Here is a 23,665-nt window from a genome sequence, read left to right on the forward strand (position 1 = left end):
TTCTGTTTTTCCCCAACTTCCCCCGGAATCCTAGATCAATCCATCATTTGGTCTTGCAACGAACGTCTTTCTCGTTCTATTGCATTATTGTTTGGCCCGTCCTATCCACATTGTGCTTTTGCACCATCTTGGCAACTGGTAATAAGCTCTGAAAATCCTTTTCAAAAACAAACTGCTGGGGAGATAAAGTCTTTAAACCAAGAAATGAAAAAGTGATGATTTTAAAAGATAAAAAGAAGAAATTTTTCTGAATAAATGTTGGGGAAAAGGAAAGAAAAGAACTCATCTGAATGATATAACCGATGTGCATTCCGGATTAACCAACTCAGTCTATTTGTATCAATCAATCTTTCGGACGACGTCATCTTGCTGGGGATAAACAAGCACTCAACTCTTTGCCAAATGCGGATCCTTTCCGCCAATCTTGTCTTGTCGCCTCATAGTGCCCTTCGAGGGGTTTTTACTAATAAGACTCTCTCGTTTCTCTCAACTCCCATCGTCTTATGGTGCCTGTGAATGTTTTCACCGATAAGACTCTCTCGTTTTATTTCTCTCATCTTCCGTCGCCTTATGGTGCCTGTGAAGGTTTTCACCGATAAGACTCTCTCATTTTATTTTATTTTTCAGCTGGGGATTGGAGTGCTGCCGATATGGCTCTCTCTGCTGGGGATTCTTTTCGGCTATCAATTCATTTCTAGTTCATGATCCTCTTCTCTGCTGGGGATCAGAGTGTTATTCCCGACTTCCGTTTGCATGACTTGGCACTTCTCGGATACTGATCGGGAGGTCTTTTTGGACATCAATATGGGTTTTTGTGTATGGCTAAAAGAAAAAGGGTAAAAGGTTCAAAAATAATTTTGATGGGTAAAACATTACAACTCTTGGAATCAACTTTCTTTCCCAAAATTATAAACACAACTTCTGCCCCAGTTTTTCTTGCTTGGGGATTTTTTTTTTCACTATGACCGAGCCGTGAGGCGCCTACGTATCCTTCTTTGAGGAATCAGGTCAAACGTAGTTCCCAACTGAATCTCCTTGTTGTTATATTTTTCACTTCTTTTCTTTTCTCTTTTTCTTTTTTTTTTCTTTTCTTCTTTTTTTTTTCTTTTTTTTTTTCTTTTTGAATCACTTTCCTTGCATTGCTTCATTCCTGTTTCAAACAAAGAAAATTTGTTAGTTTTGAAAGTGATGGTTGGTTTGTGGCCTTGACTTTGAGGGCGATTGCTCCTTCATTTCCCATGATGACTGATTTCCAATCGATGACCTTGCTTGCTTATGGACCAACTAATTTCTCTGCCATCCTTATCTCAAAAAATACCCTTTCTCAATTCAGACCCAATTCCCTCTATCTGTTGGTCTATTCATGAATTGATATATACCAACCTTTGCATTTCTGATGGACCCCAAAGCATGTTGATTATTACCAACTCAGTGCGCTCGTTGTTCTTTCCTGACTTATGCTACTTCGATGTGCTGGCCAGATCCCGTCTTGTGGAATTGGAAAGTTGGTGGAAAATTTTGAAACTTATTTTGACCAAACAGACTTAGGAAGAGGAAGTAAACAAGACAAAAAGGAACAGAGTAAAGGACAAGGAAAAAGATGATTCCTAACAAAAAATCTACAAAGTAAAATCCTATCAGACGTGGATACCAACTCTAATGACTATGACATGCACATGTGGCCTATTCTGTCAAGTAAGCCTGATGTTCGACTTTTGTGGTACCTTTAAACCATGAAACTAGGCTTCGATGCTCCGATTATCCAGCCACAATCCTTATTCGACTTGTAGTGCCCGAAGGGTTTTCACCATCTGTTACAACCCATATCCACATGTGTTAGTTCATGCCATATATTAGTTAACATAAATCCAAGAAGGAATTATCTTTGAGATGATAAGAAGTCAATCCTATTGGTCTTAAGTGATACAAGAGTGTATAAGGGTGATTAACCAGTATTAGAAGTTAAACGAATCAAGGATGTTGTAACTCGTATTTTCAGGTAATCTAGCGGTGCTTAATACACTCAAGAGGTCATTTATTAAGGTATTTTAATCATATAATATCCGTATCATAAGTCTTGAAGTCAAACGAGTTATGAAACAAAAGTCGACAAAAGTTGTCGCAACTTAGGTTCATAATTTTACTTAAACATTAGGTCAAATGTTTCTAATCTTTTCTCATAATTTACAAGGAATTACGGGGTGATCTACCAACCAAATTAAAGATCTATGAGTCTAGTTTCCAACGCATTAAACCGTTCATCGATACGATCTCGGAGTAGAGAGATATTCGCGTTTTCGCGAGACTGCGCCAAGCACCTCTCTATGGGGCCCACTAAGGCGGTTTAAGATATTTGGACCTATATAGGATGCCTCCAACCCGTTTTAAGTCATTTATTCTCACTATTTTCAGACCTTAGAACCCTAGGAACATCCTCTCAAGGTTCTCTCAAGATTCAAGACCCAAAAAAGGGCAAACAACACAAATCAAGTGTCGGGAATTCCGTGGCGCTAGTAAGTCTCTTGTTCTTCTTGTTGTTGCTCATTTTTGTGTCGTTCCAGCTCGTGTGGGAGGTTGTTTTAAAGGGTTTATGTTCTTTAAATACTCCCTCATGTTCTTAATATCAATCCTAGGTGATTTCAAGCCTTCTAAAGTGATTCTAGTGCCGAAAAACACTAATTGATCGCTAGTTTCGCTTTTTTGTTGTTGTGGCAGCATTGGAGGGATATTTCATGGAAATTTAAGGTCAAATTGGAGTTGTTCTTTCTGTATAAAGGTAAGTAACCTCTTACTCTATATGTATTTAAGATTATCCAAGTTGCAGCTAAGCCATTGAAGCTAGAACTTGTGAAATATATATCGAAAGGCTTGGAAGTAATGTTATTGTTTTGTGGACTGTTTTGCGTTGTTGTTGGGCTGCGTATTTTACTACTATCTTGTGGAGTTTTGGAGGAGTAAGGGTGTGGAGAAACACCATATATATGTAGGGTTATGGGCTGATAGTTATTCGTAACATTTCCAGGTTGTTTGACACGACTACGGTGGTCGTCGTATGTATGGAGTGATTAGGCTGTGTGTGGACTATTTTGGGAGGCTCAATATGTTTATTATTGATGTTGTTTGGGCTGTTTGGTGACTGTTTTGAATGGTGTGAGGTCATATATATAGGGGAGGTGCTGTCCGTTTCATCGTAAAATAGGTTGTGGTCGATACATAATAGTTATGACGCTTAAATGATAACGATAGTATCGTTTCTCTTATTGTAGACTAAGGAGTTTTGACAATTGCATAGCTTGAGATTGGGGCAGTATATACAAGGTATGTGAGGCTATCCCTTTCCTTCTTTTGCACGACTCCGATTGTACATAATGTAATGAACGATCTTCCAAGATACTCTACTCTTAGAAGCTAGCAGTACTTACATTGTTTTCCCTCTTATGGAACGATTGATGTTAATGTTGCTTCTCTTAGTCTTATGTTATCAATGTTGTTGGTACTTCCTGATTCTTATAAGGTTCATAGTGAAGAGTTAGTCCTAATAACGTGTACAGAGGATACCGACCTTACGTCACTCCGAAAGGTTTAGAATGTGATTCCATGAGTCGAGCATGCATTATATATATGTATCTATTTTACTCTACCGAGCCACGCTATAGTTGGCCGGGTACGACACCTATTGTGCAACCACTGATCAGTTGGGTTTTACCGAGCTCCACGTGGCCGGGTACGATTCTACCGAGCCTATTATGGTCGGGTACGATATGATGATGATGATGCCCATAGAGGCGAATGCTTTAAAGGTTTATGTATTTATACATATGTATCATGCATTTCATGTAAGTAGCCCTCAGAGGTACTAAGATGTTACAGGTTGTATATTCTCTATCCTTGCTTACATTACTGATCGTATTTATGGTTCCTTGCCTTACATACTCAGTACTTTATTCGTACTGACGTCCTTTTATTTGTGGACGCTGCATGTCGTGCTGCAGGTCCTGATAGACAGGCAGGTGCAGCTCCCCCACCACAGTAGACTGTCCAGTTCAGCGGTGATTGGCGAGATCCCTTCTCCGGACTTGCCTTGGTCTTGGTATGCAATTTTTGTTATAGACATTATGGGTATGTCGGGGCCCTGTTCCGGCTATGTTGCAACACTTATGTTCTTTTAGAGGCTCATAGATAGGTGTCGGCTCATGTATAGTTTGGTATGCCTTGTCGGCTAGTTTTTGTTGTATAGTCTTTCATAGTAGCGTGGTAGCTCATACCTTATATGTAGTTTCTTGATTGTCTGGTCATCCCCTGCTATGTATGTTCATGCCGTCATATTTTATTGCTGGTTGTCTATGATCTAGGTCTACCATTTATATTGATCTCGTCAGCCCTAAAAGATAATAATGAAGGTTAGATGAAATGTGCGTTGGTGCTCGGCAAGTGTGGTCGGGTGCTAGTCATGGCCCTTCAGTTTGGGTCGTGACAAACTTGGTATCAGAGCAAGTCTGTCCTAGGGGTTGTCTATGAGCCGTGTCTAGTAGAGTCTTGATTATGGATGTGTAGCGCGCCACATTTATAATCAGGAGGCTACATGACATCTAGGGTTGTTACCTTCTTCCTGAATCTAGATCGTGCGTAGAGTTGAGTCGTAAGTGTTCGTCTCTAATATTCACCTTGTTTTTTTTCAGTGATGCCTTCGACTAGGAAGCAAACGATTAGTAGACGGCTTGATACAGCAGCGGGAGAGGGTACCAGTCAGGTGCCCCAAGTCAGAGCAGGTTCTTTGCTTGGGGACTGTGGATTTTTATTTTGATGGGACCGAACCGTGAGGCTGCCTACGTATCCTTAAAAGGAATCAGGTCGAACGTATCGTGTCATAGAAATTACCTTGTTGTTATGTTTTTCTTTCATTCTTTTCACTTTTCGTTGTTTTGTTGTTTTTACTTCATTCTTTTTTCATTTTTCTTTTTCTTCTCTTCTTCTTTTTTTTCTTTTTTTTTTCTTTTCATTCTTCTTCTTTTCTATTTTTTCTTTACTTATCTTTCACGCTTGCGTTTCTGATCTTTGCTACTGATTCCAAAAGAGGGGTATGAAAGAAAATAAATAAGGCTCAAAAGGGGTAACGAAGGATAAAGTGTTTAGACAGCAGAACAAAATGCCTTCGTCATTCCAATCTTCAAAACATGCCACGTACAAAGACCACAATTAAACAAACCAATGAAAACATTCGTAACATCTTTTGATTGTACCAGACTTGATAACCATGTCCACACATGCGCATTATATATCTGTCAACTACAGAGCACCATAGGACAACACCCTAACTCTCATTACCACGAACGACCCCTGCCGATTTAGGCAGACTTGCCCGATGCGACATGATACATTTCGATAGGGTTTCTTTATGTTCTATCTACCCCAGTTTCACACAATTCGGGCTTGAAGGGGTCTCAAAATGCCTTTACTTATTTCCCTCAAATGTCCCTATCATTTCCCAAAATTGTTTCATTGTTTCATGACTAAACCGACTTCTAAAACCAGGCCTAGAATTACGCGTGCATGTCATGTCACTAGAATCAATCAGGAAAAGAAAGAGAACTAAACGAAAATGAATGGAAATTATAGAAAACAGAAAATTGCATTAAATAGATGGTGAAAGGGTTTGGACGACAAAACAAACAAACTAAACTGGGGTCACAAACCTAGACAATACTAGACGAGTTAATATGACTAAATAAACTAGGAAAAATAAAAGGTTAGAAGAGTTTGAGTCACGAGACGATATCTGGATTACAACCCTGAAATAACTCGGACAACAGAAATGACAACAAAATAAACCACCAAAAACTCCTCCCTGACTAACCAAGAAATGAGCGTCTTTCCAATTGCCAAGCTTGGCATCTTAGCCACTGAATTCTGCATCAACATTACTGGGACCTTCACAAACGTCCATCTCATTGTTCTTAACAAATTGTTTTTGGGTTCCCTTTGCTGGCTCGTTCTTAAGATCAACCTCTGATAGTACCGAAAACTTTACAGCGCGCGGACCTCCGAGGATCTCAGAAGAATTCTCATATTCCTTTTCAAAACAAGTCATATTCACCATATGCATCTCATTACGAATAGGCGATGGACTTTGGCTAGTGTCTGTTGCATCTGGATTTTGCACAACAATGTCACCTGCATCAATAAGCTTCTGAATTACTTTCTTCAAATTCCAACACTTCTCTATGTCATGCCCCGGGGCATCTGAGCAATATGCGCACCTTCGAGAAAAATCAAACTTCTTTGACAGAGGGTTTGGCATTTTTATATGAATCGGCTTCAACATGTCCAATTGCTTCAACTTTTGGAACAAACTGGCATATGATCCTCCAATAGGGGTGAAATCCTTTTCTTTTTTCAGCAACCTCTCATTCTTAAATGCTTGATTGGGCCGGAAACCTGATCCAGAGGGCTTTTGGTAGACTTGTGAGGGTGGATAGGCATTTTGTGGAGCTGGGTACTGGGAAAGTGATGCACGATTTTGGGAGTTCTGTGGAGAGAAGTGGCATTGGGGAGGATCATTTGGTGCACAAGGATATCCACGGGGACGATGTCGAGGCTGGAAGTGTTGATCGGGAAAGCCCATCGGATCATCTTTTCTGTTTCTCTTCCTTCCACTCAAACTTACTGGGATCATCGGGCATTGTGTTCAGAGCTTGGGTAAGGGCGGCATCTAGGAATCTAGGTGGTGGAGGGGGTGGTGCCTTCCCATTCATCCAGGCCTGATACATGTCTGCCATGTGCTGTCTCAACATTTTTACCTCTTCTACCAACCCGTAGTCCTGTTCAACCAGCCGTTTTCGGTTATCGGTACCAACCCACTCAGTTCTGTTATTCTCTGCCATTGTCTTTTGCCTTTGTGTTGCAGGGAAGCGTTACCTTTAGAACCACAACCAACCACCTTTCTAAAGATTGAAAAAGAACAAAACGAGAGCAACATGTTAGCGTTAGGGTTTTTAACAGATAGGAAAACGCACATTGAGGATGCAATGCAACTAGGTAGTTAACCCTTTCTATCATGCATTTGCTTCAGTTACGTGCGTCATTCCGGCTTCTTATAATTGTGCTCCCTTTGAACGCCTTCCTTTATTTTCTTTGTTTTCTCATTTTTCTCTTTTCTATATATTTTTTCTTTTTGATGGTGGTCGAATCTTATGTGGATTGCCTACGTATCATGTCCCCGCATGAATCAGACAGGGCATAGTTCTGCCACATAAGTGCGAAAGCAAATTTTTGGGAATTTTCCATTTTCTTTACTGAAACATTATAATACAAACTAAACATTTTTTGGAAAGGAGAACAAACACGAAGTAAAACCAATTATGGACTAAAAAAAAACTACTGACACATTTTGATGCAAAAGAGAATATACAAACAGACAACAGACTCTAAAAACGAAAACACTGATTCGAACTATGAATACATTAAAGCTCCAAAAGTTGGTGCCCGCGAGGCATCGTTCGGCCTTGCCGCGGACTTAGGTGCGAGATCCCTTTCAAGTTGCTCCAGTTCGTACATTGTCCGTTTGACGAAAATCATTACTGCTGACAAGAAGGTAGTGCGGGTCATGTCTTCACACTCCCGACATTTCCTGGTGATAGCCCGAGCAATAGTCAGAATCTTGTTCCTGGCTCGGTCTTTCTCTAGGAGTAAGCGTTCTATCTAATCCCCTCTAGCCTTCAAAACCCGAGAATCATACAGACGTTGTTTCCGTAACTGCTATATTTCATCTTCCATCGAGGCCATCAGATTATAGCAATGTTTACTCTCGGTTTCAAAAGCCTTGGCTTGTTTAGCCGCCTCGCTCTCTAGGGTGGTCACCTTCCTTTTTAGACTGACAATGGTCTTTTCATGATCTTTTCTTGCCTGCTGTAAGTACTGTGTGCGCTCTTTCGTTCTCTTTGCCCATTGTGCCCGGAGTTGTGCTATGGTATCCTCAGACTTCTTCAAATCATCCCGGCACTTACCGATTTCCTTTGCTGCAAACCCCGGTTTCTAGATCGTCGAACCCTCCTATATGCCCATACCTCTGGTATATGAACTGCAGAGTAGAAAAACCTATATCCAATTTAGAGTACGGAACTCCCTTGCTTATCTTTAGTAGATCCATGAACTTTTGCGAACTGACGGCTCTTGGAGCAATCAGATATTTATGCCTTAGCCCCTCAGTAATGTCCATATAACCTCCTACCTCTTCTAAGGTTGGGGTGAGTTCAAAATTCGAGAAGTGGAATACGTTGTGGGCCGGGTCCCAAAATGTAACCAAAGCCTTTATGATGTCACATCTGGGTCTGACGTTCAACAAACTGGTGAGACCTCCCAGATGTAGTTTGATCTTATCTCGCTCTGACTTTTCCAAATCCTCCCACCACAAGCGCAACTCCAAAGGGATCTTGCTCCTAACTGTTACCGGCAAACTTGGACCCGGGCTCATTCTGTATGTTTGATTGGGGTGATTAACACTCATTGGACTCAAAGAAAGAATAAACAAAAATTGACACACATTTAAATAAAATTCCGGTCTTGTCAATACGGCCTTTTAGCACTTCGAAGAAGATTTAAAAGCTGTGTTTTACCAACCGGACAAAACCTTGAAAATGACCAAAAGTGGCTATTTTCGCAAAAACAGCCTTTCAGCGTCTTTTTAGGGACTTTCGACTATTTTTACAAGAATGGAATCACCCGACTTATTTATGACGAAAGATTAAAATTTTTGACATTTTTTTTTGGCTATTTCTGTAAAAAGGGAGGTTGGACCCGATGAGGGTTGCCTACGTATCCCGCACCCTGTGAGAATCAAACCGGCGTAGTTCGGGTAGATAAAACAAACTTCTTTTAAAAACAAGACTCTTTCAATGGCAAATAAAACCATTTTTCATAAACAAAACTCCTTTCTTTTTTCCCTCTTTTTTTTCTCAAAATATTCGACAGAGTTTCGACGATATTTGGACATTGATTTTCAAAACTGGCGATAAACTACCTCTATCTCTCTTTCCTCAAAGTGTTCAAAAGCCAGTTAGCATGCAGGTCCGCAACAACAAATGCACAGGTAGCAAGTTGGATGCATCAGGATGGTCATTTCATTTTTGGTACACCTGTCCTAGACAGACCCAACCCCTGTGTTGAGCCTCCAAAGTCAAATGCACGTGATGCAAACAAACGCTCCTACTAGGGATCCGGCATGAAGTTGAGTTATTCTAGGTTTGTAACCTGGGTATTTGTTCTAAATTGTGTACCCGAGCGGACAACTCGAAACGAGGAGGGGGCTACGTACCGGGGACCCGCGGGATCGTCCGGCTTTGTAACTTGTCCGGCCTCTTTCTTATTTCAAGGTATGACACTAACAGAATAGGGAGTCTCGACCAGCAAGCTCATCCCCAGAGGTAAGAAGAGAAGGGTTTCGGTACAGTTTATACACAGTTCAGATAACATCAAAGCGGTAAAAGCAGCATTTAGCACATCAGGCCCAAACATGTAACAAAAATAAGATAAAGCCAAATTTAACAATTTATCTTAGCTTGAATTCTGAACCCTGAACTAGAGATTCTGGGTGTTCTCCCCATTAGAGTCGTCAGAGCTGTCACACCTCCTTTTCGCCCACGCCACCGCAAATGGGCGCAGATGGAGTTTTTCCAATTAAAGGACAATCGAAACGAGATTTTATTTTAAGATTCAGAGTCGCCACTTGGGAGATTTATGGTGTCCCAAGTCACCGGTTGAATACCGAATCGAGAAAAATATTGATCTCTGTATTACAGTACGCGAACCAGAAATCCGTGTAAGGAATTCTGTTAACCCGGGAGAAGGAGTTAGGCATTCTCGAGTTCCGTGGTTCTTGCACGGTCGCTCAACTGTCATATTAGGCTTATTTATCTAATTTTTAATACATGTTGAATCTATGTGCAAATTTAACGGTTTACCACTCTTATTATTATTATTTTTTACCCAGAATTGCAACATCGTGAAAATACATATCGAACCATGTCACATCAATGCACCCGTGATTATTGACACATTTCAACCCTATTGAGATTTGGATCTGGGTCACATAAATGTGCACCCGAGTTTAAGAAGATAACATTATTAAATACGCGCCTAAAGCAACTAGCGTATCATTATTTTGGGTAGGGCCGTGAAATTTTGCTAAACGGCCCATCTCGAAGTCTAAGTAATTTTACCAACACGTATAGAGGGCCCGCAACTTGTGTATTTTTGTTTGTCGAGGCTCGTCTCATTCATTATTTTTAAAAGGAATTTGCAACGTCGTGGAAATGCATCTTGAACCACGTCACAATCAATGTACCCGTGATTAGCGACACATTTCGACTTCGTTGAGATTTGGATTTGGGTCACATAAATGTGCACCCGAGTTTAAGAAAGTAAATTATTTAAAGCACGCCGGAAGTGACCTGCGTGTTGTTATCTTTTGGGGAAGGCCGTGAAATTGGCTAAACGACCCGTCCCTAAGTCTAAGTATTTTAAAACAAATATTTATTGAGGGCCCCGCAATTCTGTATTTTTTATTCGGCGAGGCTCATCTCATTTTTATTCAAGGATATCCTAAAGCGACTATATTTTTCTATTAAGTTCGTCTCTAAAATAAAAGAGAAGAGATCCTAATTAGTTACGTGTTTATAAACTCGTGCCTCTTATTATTTATTAAATTAAGACAAATGCAAACGGAAAATTGCAACAGAGCTTACTCAAGGGATATTGTATCGTTCCTTATTCTATTAGTTAATAACACTAAAGTTGAGATTATGAATAGAACACGAGATTGACACCCAGTAATATCAAAACAAACTAACTATTCTTTAATTAATTTAAACTAACATTATTAGATGAATTGAACTATTGAAATTAACTATGTGTAATTCAAAGCCATTTTTTTTAACTCTTTTTACGACTTGTCGAAGAAATGCGTCAATGTTTAAAAAACTGACATCAGGCTGACATCAATCACTAACATTTGAGAATATTAGTTACTAACATTATTCACATTGCTATTTAAAATGATGTTACTTACTCAAGTGAACTCGCAATTTCAGAACTAACCCTATTAAACCAACATGCTGATTTCCATGAACTATTTGAACCTGTTTTGTGGCATAACCTATTTGAAACTATTACACGGCTACTGAAAAAGAATTAACTACACTATATTTCATAACTAGTAATCACAAACTAAGATTAATTACAATTGATATTGACATATTTGTAGAAATAGATTCAACAGTCCAGTTTATGCATTCCAAAGTCATTCTAATACATACTATGCGATATCAAGTGAACTACTGCTTATACATTAAATTAAACACAAAGAAACAGGAGAAATTCAGAAATCCATTCCAACAACTCTTTACTTCCTTTCCATTAAATTTGAGAGCTTTAGAACATGTACCTGAATAATGGAAATACAAGAAGATGAAGGAGCAGACAGCAATAGTAGTAACACAGCAAAACAACAACATCAATTCAAACCAAATTCGAGGCTCAAAAAAATTTGAAGAAAACCAAACAAACTCGATAGAACAACCCCAAAAGTTTGTAAAAGACTAAACAGCAACAACCAACATCACCACAAACAGACTCAACCACGCGTGTATTAAACCCAAAACTGAACTCGTAGACCACTGGACCAATTAAGCATTCAAAAAGGAATCAGGTTCACTGTCCCGAATTCGAGTTAATCCTACGGATGCAATGAAAAAACCCTATCTTTCTTTTTGTTTTCCTCTTTTTAAACTCTCCATCACTCTTTTTAGATTTTCAGAATCTTTTTTTTCTAAACTGTGTAAAACTCCTCTTATTTATATCCAAACTTTCTTAACTTTCCAGCTTTTAGGAGCATTCTGATTAAGAAAGTATTTCCCTCCATGATATTCCTTGCAGCCCATTATCAAGTGTCTTCTTGTTTGAAGTTATTTTGTTCCCCACACTTGCATGCCTTGTTCCCCACTACTATATGTCTTGTCCCCCACTATATTAAACAATGTATTATTTTAACATTATTAGTGCTTAGTGGACGAAGCACTCAAATTAATCATTTTTTAAGACTTTAAATCCCAAAATACCCTTGAAACTACTGAAATTACCATCCTACCCTGATCCCTTTTAATATGTACTACAAACCATATCAGCTATAACCAAATCAAGCCTAACAATTGATTAATTGAACACATGAAACTAACTTCCAATCAACAACATTAGGACAAATCAACAAAGCCAGATTCATATCAAAACAAACTTAGCAGAACAAACAAGTAGATCCAAATCACTAAACACAATCATCAATTGAACTCAAAATAGTAGGAAAGTCGTCAAAACGTACGCACATGTAATTTCAATGAATATGCCGTAGGATACTTCATGCGAAAATTTTATCAAAATGAACTCACATATTAAAACGAAACCACAAATAGGTCCGTGAATAGCATAGATTCGAGGTAAGAGATATGACCTTTACTACTGCACTTTCTTGCTCCGTTACACACAGTGAAAACGAAATTCCAAAGAAAAAGCAAAAAAAAATTCGTGAACGAGCTATGGCTGACCTTTATGCTAATGATCTGACGTCGAACAATGATGAACTTCCGATGAAACACAGCTTCATTCACGACACTGTTTCGACTCTTGATTAACAAACACAAACTCGAACGGAACCTCGACGCACTACTTTGACGTACGACTGAGCCCGACCTCGGATGGCTGGTCTCGTTTTGGATTGGAGGGTGGTTATGGAGAAGGACTGGGAGACGACGAAGGGGTCGTTGGCGTGACAGTGGAGCTGGAGCAGCAGTGGCTTGGAGATGTTGCTGCTCGTTGCTGCTCGACGGAAAAGGGTGGTCGATGGTCAGCTGGCGATGGGCTGGCTTGGCTGGAGGTGAACGACGAAGTGAGGAAGACGTGAAGCAGTTGATGATGAAGCTCAGGCGTGGTGGTTTGGAGATGGACGTTCTTCTGTGGTCGGAGAGCTGATGGAGTCGACGGTGAGGCTGGTTGGTCGTGTCGCTGGTTTGGTGGTTTGTCGACGGGAATGGAGATGGCAGTTGCTCGACTGAAGAGTGGTCGACGGGCGTTCGAGCTGGAGTTGCTCGCTGGTGGTTATGGGGATAACAGAAGCAGACTGGTCACTTGGTTTCGACGATGAGGCAGAGGCTGGGCTGTTGGTGGTCACCGCTGGAGAAGACGAAGAAGAAGATGAAACAGCAGGGGTGGGGCGGGTGTCTTTCTTTTTAGGGTTTTTTTGTTGTTGTTAGGGAATGAAAAATTAAAAATAGAAAAGGGGGGTTGGGGTTCATTTGGGTTATGGGGCGGACCGGGTTGGGTCGACCCGGTGGGGGTTTGGTTCTTTGGGCCTGTGGTTTAAAATTGAAGAAAAGGCCCAATCCGATTTTCTTCTTCTTTTATTTCCATTACTTCTTTTTCTTTTTTGTTTTCTTAAAATAAAATTAAAATTATAAAAATTCTAAATTAACCTATAGAACTAAATTAATTTATAAAAGTACTAATTAACTCTTAATAACAATTAAGACACAATTACGTAGCAATTAACGATAAAATCACACAATTTGGACATTAAATGCTAAAACTGCAACGTACATTATTTTTATGATTTTTTTCATATAAAACAAACTTAATTACTCCTAATTGTAGAATCGAATCCTAAATGCAGATGCAAACATTTTTGTATTCTTTTTATTAATTTAACACATAAACATGCACGAACGAAATGCAAACAATATAAGAAAAATAACCCAAAATTCACAACAATTGCAAACAAACAAAAATTATTTTATTTTGAGTTTTTTTTTGGGAGTAGTTCTCGTAGGGCAAAAATCACGTGCTCACAGCTGCCCCTCTTTGTCCGGAAACACGAAGAGTTTTCATGCAAAGATAAAGTGAGCGTATACGAGCGATTTTTGCCCGTTCGGCTACTCCGTGTGAAGCATTTTTGAAAGATTTGACCGAACCTCTACTTCAAAGGTTTCCTACATATCCCTGGCTAGAAGGGAATCAGGTTAATGTAGTTCGAGGAAACTTTGGTAGCTGGGACTACCATGGAGCTGTTATTTTGCTGTTACTGCTGTTGCTGCTGATGTTACCGCTTACTGACCTCCTTATTACACCTTGATGAAAGATAAAGAAGTTATACTAAGCTATGATCTATGAATTACAAAGATTTATTCTCAAACTTGGTCATGTGACTGTTGCTGCCTTTGTTGCTTGGTGTTTCCTTTGGTATTTCTTTATTTCTGATTTGACTTGTATTCTCCCTTGATTGCCGATCTCGAACTGCTTATTTCCTTCTTGTGAACTTCGCGTTATTTTTCCTTCGAATCTTGAACTGCCTTCCTCTGCTAGGGATTTTTTTTGTTGTTTCCCGCTGGGGATTTTGGTTGTATTCCTCTGCTTTACTGACTTCAACACCAATTACTTCTTAAAATATAACACCTCTATTCTCCAGGCGGGCTCCTGACTTCAACAACTTCTTAAAAATATAACACCTCTATTCTCCAGGCGGGCTCCTGACTTTAACAACTTCTTGAAAATATAACACCTCTATCCTCCAGGCGGGCTCCTGACTTCAACAACTTATTAAAAATATAACACATCCATTCTCCAGGCGGGCTCCTGACTTCAACTGCTTCTTCAAAATATAACACCTCCATTCTCCAGGCGGGCTCCTGACTTCAACTACTTTTAAAAAATATAACACCTCCATTCTCCAGGCGGACTCCTGACTTCAACTGCTTCTTAAACTGTAACACCTCCATTCTCTAGGCGGGCTCCTGACTTCAACTACTTCTTAAACTGTAACACCTCCATTCTCTAGGCGGGCTCCTGACTTCAACTATTTCTTAAAACATAACACCTTCATTCTCCAGGCGGGCTCCTGACTTCAACTATTTCTTAAAACATAACACCTCCATTCTCCAGGCGGGCTCCTGACTTTAACAACTTCTTAAAATGTAACACCTCCATTCTCCAGGCGGGCTCCTGACTTCAACTACTTCTTAAACTGTAACATCTCCATTCTTCAGGCGGGCTCCTGACTTCAACTATTTCTTAAAACATAACACCTCCATTCTCCAAGCGGGCTCCTGACTTCAATAAACCTTAAAATATAACTCCTCCATTCTCCAGGCGGGCTCCTGACTTCAACTACTTCTTAAAAATATACGTTTTATTGATGTTGCTCCTTCCTGCCTCCCGAACCATTTTCATTCTAGCTTGAATCATCTTCATTCAACTGCTTCCCTCAAAACTGGTGTCCTATTCCTCCGAAAATTGATGGGGATAACCCCGGTGTTTTACTTACAACTATGTTATTTTCCTTCTTCACAAACTACTTCCTTTAAAGCTGGTGCCTTCCTTCCACTGGAACTACTTCCCTCAAACTAGTGTTTTCACTTCTCTGAAACCTGCCGGGGATAACACTGCTGGGGAATTATCTTCCTTCTTTAAGACTAGTTACTTTCCTCCCTTTAACAAGGGTGGGGATGGCACTGATTCAAAGACCACTACCCTTAAAACTCGGGTTATCTTGCTTCTTCCAAGATTGCTTTCTTTAAAACTTGTATTGCCTTCTCCCGTAAACTGCTGGGGATTCCACTTCCTTCAAAACTTGTGTTATCTTCCATCTTCCCCAAGTGGGTATCTGATTTCAAGAAAATTTTCGCAATGAGAGAAAATTTTCTGCCCCAGTTTGATAATCTTCTCTGTGGCCATGTCTTCCCGATGTCAATAACATTTCCTTTCCCTGCTTCAAATCAAAGAAAAAATTTGTTAGTTTAAAACGTGGTGAGTGGTCGTGCCACTCCTGCTGGGGATGGTGTTTCCCTTGTTCCTGTATCTCGCAAATCTGCTGGGGATCCTCTTGGAGTTTGATCCACAATTTTTCCACTGTTGTATTTCTGTTTTTCCCCAATTTCCCCTGGAATCCTAGATCAATCCATCATTTGGTCTTGCAACGAACGTCTTTCTCGTTCTATTGCATAATTTTTTGGCCCGTCCTATCCACATTGTGCTTTTGCACCATCTTGGCAACTGGTAATAAGCTCTAAAAATCCTTTTCAAAAACAAACTGCTGGGGAGATAAAGTCTTTAAACCAATAAATGAAAAAGTGATGATTTTAAAAGATAAAAAGAAGAATTTTTTCTGAACAAATGTTGGGGAAAAGGAAAGAAAAGAACTCATCTGAATGATATAACCGATCCCAACGATCATGTCGTGCATTCCGGATTAACCAACCCAGTCTATTTGTATCAATCAATCTTTCGGACGATGTCATCTTGCTGGGGATAAACAAGCACTCAACTCTTTGCCAAAAGCGGATCCTTTCCGCCAATCTTGTCTTGTCGCCTCATAGTGCCCTTCGAGGGGTTTTCACTAATAAGAATCTCTCATTTCTCTCAACTCCCATCGTCTTATGGTGCCTGTGAATGTTTTCACCAATAAGACTCTCATTTTATTTCTCTCATCTTCTGTCGCCTTATGGTGCCTGTGAAGGTTTTCACCGATAAGACTCTCTCATTTTATTTTATTTTTCAGCTGGGGATTGGAGTGCTGCCGATATGACTCTCTCTGCTGGGGATTCTTTTCGGCTATCAATTCATTTCCAGTTCATGATCCTCTTCTCTGCTAGGGATCAGAGTGTTATTCTCGACTTCCGTTTGCATGACTTGGCAATTCTCGAATACTGATCGGGAGGTCTTTTTTGGACATCAATATGGTTTTTGTGTATGGCTAAAAGAAAAAGGGTAAAAGGTTCAAAAATAATTTTGATGGGTAAAACATTATAACTCTTGGAATCAAATTTCTTTCCCAAAATTATAAACACAACTTCTGCCCCAGTTTTTCTTGCTTGGGGATTTTTTTTTACTATGACCGATCCGTGAGGCGCCTACGTATCCTTCTTTGAGGAATCAGGTCAAACGTAGTTCCCAACTGAATCTCCTTGTTGTTATATTTTTCACTTCTTTTCTTTTCTCTTTATCTTTTTTTTTTCTTTTCTTCTTCTTTTTTTCTTTTTTTTTTCTTTTTGAATCACTTTCCTTGCACTGCTTCGTTCCTGTTTCAAGCAAAGAAAATTTGTCAATTTTGGAAGTGATGGCTGGTTTGTGGCCTTGACTTTGAGGGCGATTGTTCCTTCATTTCCCATGATGACTGATTTCCACTCGATGACCTTGCTTGCTTATGGACCAACTACTTTCTTTGCCATCCTTATCTCAGAAAATACCCTTTATCAGTTTAGACCCAATTCCCTCTATCTGTTGCTCTATTCATGAATTGATATATACCAACCTTTGCATTTCTGATGGACCCCAAAGCATGTTGATTATTACCAACTCAGTGCGCTCGTTGTTCTTTCCTGACTTATGCTACTTTGATGTGCTGGCCAGATCCCATCTTGTGGAATTGGAAAGTTGGTGGAAAATTTTGAAACTTATTTTGACCAAACAGACTTAGGAAGAGGAAGTAAACAATACAAAAAGGAACAGAGTAAAGGATAAGTAAAAAGATGATTCCTAACAAGAAATCTACAAAGTAAAATCCTATCAGACGTTGATACCAACTCTAATGACTATAACATGCACATGTGGCCTATTCTGTCAAGTAAGCCTGATGTTCGACTTTTGTGGTACCTTTAAACCGTGAAACTGGGCTTCGATGCTCCGATTATCCAGCCACAATCCTTATTCGACTTGTAGTGCCCGAAGGGTTTTCACCATCAAGCCTCTCTCATTTTGTTCTTTCTCTCAACTTACCGTCGTTTTACGGTGCCCGCGAGGGTTTTCACCAATAAGACTCTCATTTTTCCTTTCCCTTGTTTGGATCGGAGTGGTTTCCTTGATATGATTCACCTCTACTTGCTCGGCTTGACATCTCTCGAAGATTGATCGGAAGGTCTTTCTTTGGACCGTAACGTGGGCTTTTGGATAGGGTTTCAAAAAGAAAGGGAATCAAAAAGGCTCAAAATAATTCACATGGGTTCAAAATTACAACTTTTGGAATCAGATTTACTGCCACCACCGCAACTTCTGCCCCAGTTTCTTTTCTTGGGGACTGTGGATTTTTATTTTTATGGGACCGAACCGTGAGGCTGCCTACGTATCCTTAAAAGGAATCATGTCGAACGTATCGTGTCATAGAAATTACCTTGTTGTTGTGTTTTTCTTTCCTTCTTTTCACTTTTCGTTGTTTTGTTGTTTTTACTTCTCTTTTTTTTCATTTTTCTTTTTCTTCTCTTCTTTTTTTTTTCTTTTTTTTCTTTTCATTCTTCTTATTTTCTCTTTTTTCTTTACTTATCTTTCACGCTTGCGTTTCTGATCTTTGCTACTGATTCCAAAAGAGGGGTATGAAAGAAAATAAATAAGGCTCAAAAGGGGTAACGAAGGATAAAGTGTTTAGATAGCAGAACAAAATGCCTTTGTCATTCCAATCTTCAGAACATGCCAAGTACAAATAACACAATTAAACAAACCAAGGAAAACATTCGTAACATCTTTTGATTGTGCCAGACTTGATAACCATGTCCACACATGCGCATTATATATCTGTCAACTACAGAGCACCATAGGATAACACCCTCACTCTCATTACCATGAACGGCCCCTGCCGATTTGGATAGACTTGCCCGATGCGACATGATACATTTCGATAGGGTTTCTTTATGTTCTATCTACCCCAGTTTCACACAATTCGGGCTTGAAGGGATCTCAAAATGCCTTTACTTATTTCCCTCAAATGTCCCTATCATTTCCCAAAATTGTTTCATTGTTTCATGACTAAACCGACTTTTAAAACCAGGCCTAGAATTACGCGTGCATGTCATGTCACTAGAATCAATCAGGAAAAGAAAGAGAACTAAACGAAAATGACTGGAAATTACATAAAACAGAAAATTGCATTAAATAGATGGTGAAAGGGTTTGGACGACAAAACAAACAAACTAAACTGGGGTCACAAACCTAGAACAAACCTAGACAACACTAGACAGGTTACTATGACTAAATAAACTAGGAAAAATAAAAGGATAGAAGGGTTTGAGTCACGAGATGATATCTGGATTACAACCCTGAAATAACTCGGACAACAGAAATGACAACAAAATACACCACCAAAAACTCCTCCCTGACTAACCAAGAAATGAGCGTCTTTCCAATTGCCAAGCTTGGCATCTTAGCCACTGAATTCTGCATCAAGAGGGCTTTCGGTAGACTTGTGAGGGTGGATAGGCATTTTGTGGAGCTGGGTACTGGGAAAGTGATGCACGATTTTGGGAGTTCCGTGGAGAGAAGTAGAATTGGGGAGGATCATTTGGTGCACAAGGATATCCACGGGGACGATGTCGAGGCTGGAAGTGTTGATCGGGAAAGCCCATCGGATCATCTTTTCTGTTTCTCTTCCTTCCACTCAAACTTACTGGGGTGTTCTGAATGTCTTTCCAACAACTCATGATTTTGCCTGACTTGATTCCCTCTTCTACGAGCTACCCTATTTTTAACACATCTTTGAAAGGCTTTCTCAAGGCCAGGATCAAATGACTGAAGTAGGTGGGCCCCTGGGCTTATAGGAAAAACTCAACCATTTCTTCTTCACCAATCGGGGTATTGACTAGAGCAGCTTGCTCCCTCCATCTGAGCCCAAATTCCCTAAAGCTTTCCTCTGGCTTCTTTTCCATTTTGGCTAGGGGGAACGATCTGGGGTAACGCCTGATCTGTACAGAAAGTATCGAACAAAATCTTAAGCCATGTCACCCAATGTAGGCCACTTACCAATATCTTGACAAATATACCAGTCCAAAGCTGCCTCAGTCAGGCTCTTACTGAAATATGCCATCAGTAGGTCATCTTTCTCACCAACGCCTCTCATTTCACTACAATAGACCCTCAGGTGGTCTGCCGGATCTCCACACCCATCATACAAGTTAAATTTTGGCACTTTGAACCCCACAGGCAGGCGAACGTTAGGGGACACAGACAGTTCTTTGTAAGTCATGCTACCTTGGTTTTCCCTGCCTTGTTTGTTTTTCAAGGATTGTTCCAAGCCTTTCAGCTTCCTGGGTATCCCATCTTTCCCTTCTCTTCCTGTGAACCTTTCATTTTCAATGTGTAACTTATCCCGAAGGCTCTGTTTGCATGAGTTGGGAACTTTGTGGGCAACCTCTGAGGGGTAATATTGGGCATCGTGAGCTTGGAGATAAGGGGGTAGATTTGGAGGGTATGGAGGATCATCTGGCATTGTGTTCAGAGCTTGGGTAAGGGCGGCATCTAGGAATCTAGGTGGTGGAGGGGGTGGTGCCTTCCCATTCATCCAGGCCTGATACATATCTGCCATGTGCTGTCTCAACATTTTTACCTCTTCTACCAACCCGTAGTCCTGTTCAACCAGCCGTTTTCGGTTATCGGTACCAACCCACTCAGTTCTGTTATTCTCTGCCATTGTCTTTTGCCTTTGTGTTGCAGGGAAGCGTTACCTTTAGAACCACAACCAACCACCTTTCTAAAGATTGAAAAAGAACAAAACGAGAGCAACATGTTAGCGTTAGGGTTTTTAACAGATAGGAAAACGCACATTGAAGATGCAATGCAACTAGGTAGTTAACCCTTTCTATCATGCATTTGCTTCAGTTACGTGCGTCATTCCGGCTTCTTATAATTGTGCTCCCTTTGAACGCCTTCCTTTATTTTCTTTGTTTTCTCATTTTTCTCTTTTCTATATATTTTTTCTTTTTGATGGTGGTCGAATCTTATGTGGATTGCCTACGTATCATGTCCCCGCATGAATCAGACCGGGCGTAGTTCTGCCACATAAGTGCGAAAGCAAATTTTTGGGAATTTTCCATTTTCTTTACTGAAACATTATAATACAAACTAAACATTTTTTGGAAAGGAGAACAAACACGAAGTAAAACCAATTATGGACTAAAAAAAACTAGTGACACATTTTGATGCAAAAGAGAATATACAGACAGACAACAGACTCTAAAAATGAAAACACTGATTCGAACTATGAATACATTAAAGCTCCAAAAGTTGGTGCCCGCGAGGCATCGTTCGGCCTTGCCGCGGACTTAGGTGCGAGATCCCTTTCAAGTTGCTCCAGTTCGTACATTGTCCGTTTGACGAAAATCATTACTGCTGACAAGAAGGTAGTGCGGGTCATGTCTTCACACTCCTGACATTTCCTGGTGATAGCCCGAGCAATAGTCAGAATCTTGTTCCTGGCTCGGTCTTTCTCTAGGAGTAGGCGTTCTATCTAATCCCCTCTAGCCTTCAAAACCCGAGAATCATACAGACGTTGTTTCCGTAACTGCTATATTTCATCTTCCATCGAGGCCATCAGATTATAGCAATGTTTACTCTCGGATTCAAAAGCCTTGGCTTGTTTAGCTGCCTCGCTCTCTAGGGTGGTCACCTTCCTTTTTAGACTGACAATGGTCTTTTCATGATCTTTCCTTGCCTGTTGTAAGTATTGTGTGTGCTCTTTCGTTCTCTTTGCCCATTGTGCCCGGAGTTGTGCTATGGTATCCTCAGACTTCTTCAAATCATCCCGGCACTTACCGATTTCCTTTGCTGCAAACCCCGCTTTCCAGATCGTCGAACCCTCCTATATGCCCATACCTCTGGCATATGAACTGCAGAGTAGAAAAACCCATATCCAATTTAGAGTACGAGACTCCCTTGCTTATCTTTAGCAGATCCATGAACTTGTGCGTACTGCCGACTCTTGGAGCAATCAGATATTTGTGCATTAGCCCCTCAGTAATGTCCATATAACCTCCTACCTCTTCTAAGGTTGGGGTAAGTTTAAAATTCGAGAAGTGGAATATGTTGTGGGCCGGGTCCCAAAATGTAACCAAAGCCTTTATGATGTCACATCTGGGTCTGACGTTCAACAAACTGGTGAGACCTAACAGATGTAGTTTGATCTTATCTCGCTCTGAATTTTCCAAATCCTCCCACCACAAGCGCAACTCCAAAGGGATCTTGCTCTTAACTGTTACCGGCAAACTTGGACCCGGACTCATTCTGTATGTTTGATTGGGGTGATTAACACTCATTGGACTCACAGAAAGAATAAACAAAAATTGATACACATTTAAATAAAATTCCGGTCTTGTCAATACGGCCTTTCAGCACTTCGAAGAAGATTTAAAGGCTATGTTTTACCAACCGGACAAAACCTTGAAAATGACCAAAAGTGGTTATTTTCGCAAAAACAGCCTTCCGACGTCTTTTTAGGGACATTCGACTATTTTTACAAGAATGGAATCACCCGACTTATTTATGACGAAAGATTAAAATTTTTGACATTTTTTTTTGGCTATTTTTGCAAAAAGGGAGGTTGGACCCGATGAGGGTTGCCTACGTATCCCGCACCCTGTGAGAATCAAACCGGCATAGTTCGGGTAGATAAAACAAACTTCTTTTAAAAACAAGACTCTTTCAATGGCAAATAAAACCATTTTTCATAAACAAAACCCCTTTCTTTTTTCCCCTTTTTTATTTTCTCAAAAAATTCGACAAAGTTTCGACGCTATTTGGACATTGATTTTTCAAAACCGGCGATTAACTACCTCTATATCTCTTTCCTCAAAGTGTTCAAAAGCCAGTCAGCATGCAGGTCCGCAACAACAAATGCACAGGTAGCAAGTTGGATGCATCAGGATGGTCATTTCATTTTTGGTACACCTGTCCTAGACAGACTCAACCCCTGTGTTGAGCCTCCAAAGTCAAATGCACGTGATGCAAACAAACGCTCCTACTAGGGATCCGGCATGAAGCTGAGTTATTCTAGGTTTGTAACCTGGGTATTTGTTCTAGACTGTGTACCCGAGCGGACAACTCGAATCGAGGAGGGAGCTACGTACCGGGGACCCGCGGGATCGTCCGGCTTTGTAATTTGTCCGGCCTCTTTCTTATTTCAAGGTATGACACTAACAGAATTGGGAGTCTCGACCAGCAAGCTCATACCCGTAGGTAAGAAAAGAAGGGTTTCGGCACAGTTTATAAACAGTTCAGATAACATCAAAGCGGTAAAAGAAGCATTTAGCACATCACGCCCAAACATGTAACAAAAATCAGATAAAGCCAAATATAACAATTTATCTTAGCTCGAATTCTGAACCCTGAACCAGAGATTCTGGGTGTTCTCCCCAGCAGAGTCGCCAGAGCTGTCACACCTCCTTTTCTCCCACGCCACCGCAAAGGGGCACAGAGGGAGTTTTTCCAATTAAAGGACAATCGAAACGGGATTTTATTTAAAGATTCAGAGTCGTCACTTGGGAGATTTATGGTGTCCCAAGTCACCGGTTGAATACCGAATCGAGGAAAATATTGATCTCTGTATTACAGTCCGCGAACCAGAAATCCGAGTAAGGAATTCTGTTAACCCGGGAGAAGGAGTTAGGCATTCCCGATTTCCGTGGTTCTAGCACGGTCGCTCAACTGTCATATTAGGCTTATTTATCTGATTTTTAATACATGTTGAATCTATGTGCAAATTTTAACTGTGTACCACTCTTATTATTATTATTTTTTACCGAGAATTGCAACATCGTGAAAATACATCTCGAACCACGTCACATCAATACACCCGTAGTTATTGACACATTTCAAC

This window comes from Nicotiana sylvestris, chromosome 11 (genome assembly GCF_000393655.2).
Source record: "Nicotiana sylvestris chromosome 11, ASM39365v2, whole genome shotgun sequence".
Classification (NCBI taxonomy): Eukaryota; Viridiplantae; Streptophyta; class Magnoliopsida; order Solanales; family Solanaceae; genus Nicotiana; species Nicotiana sylvestris.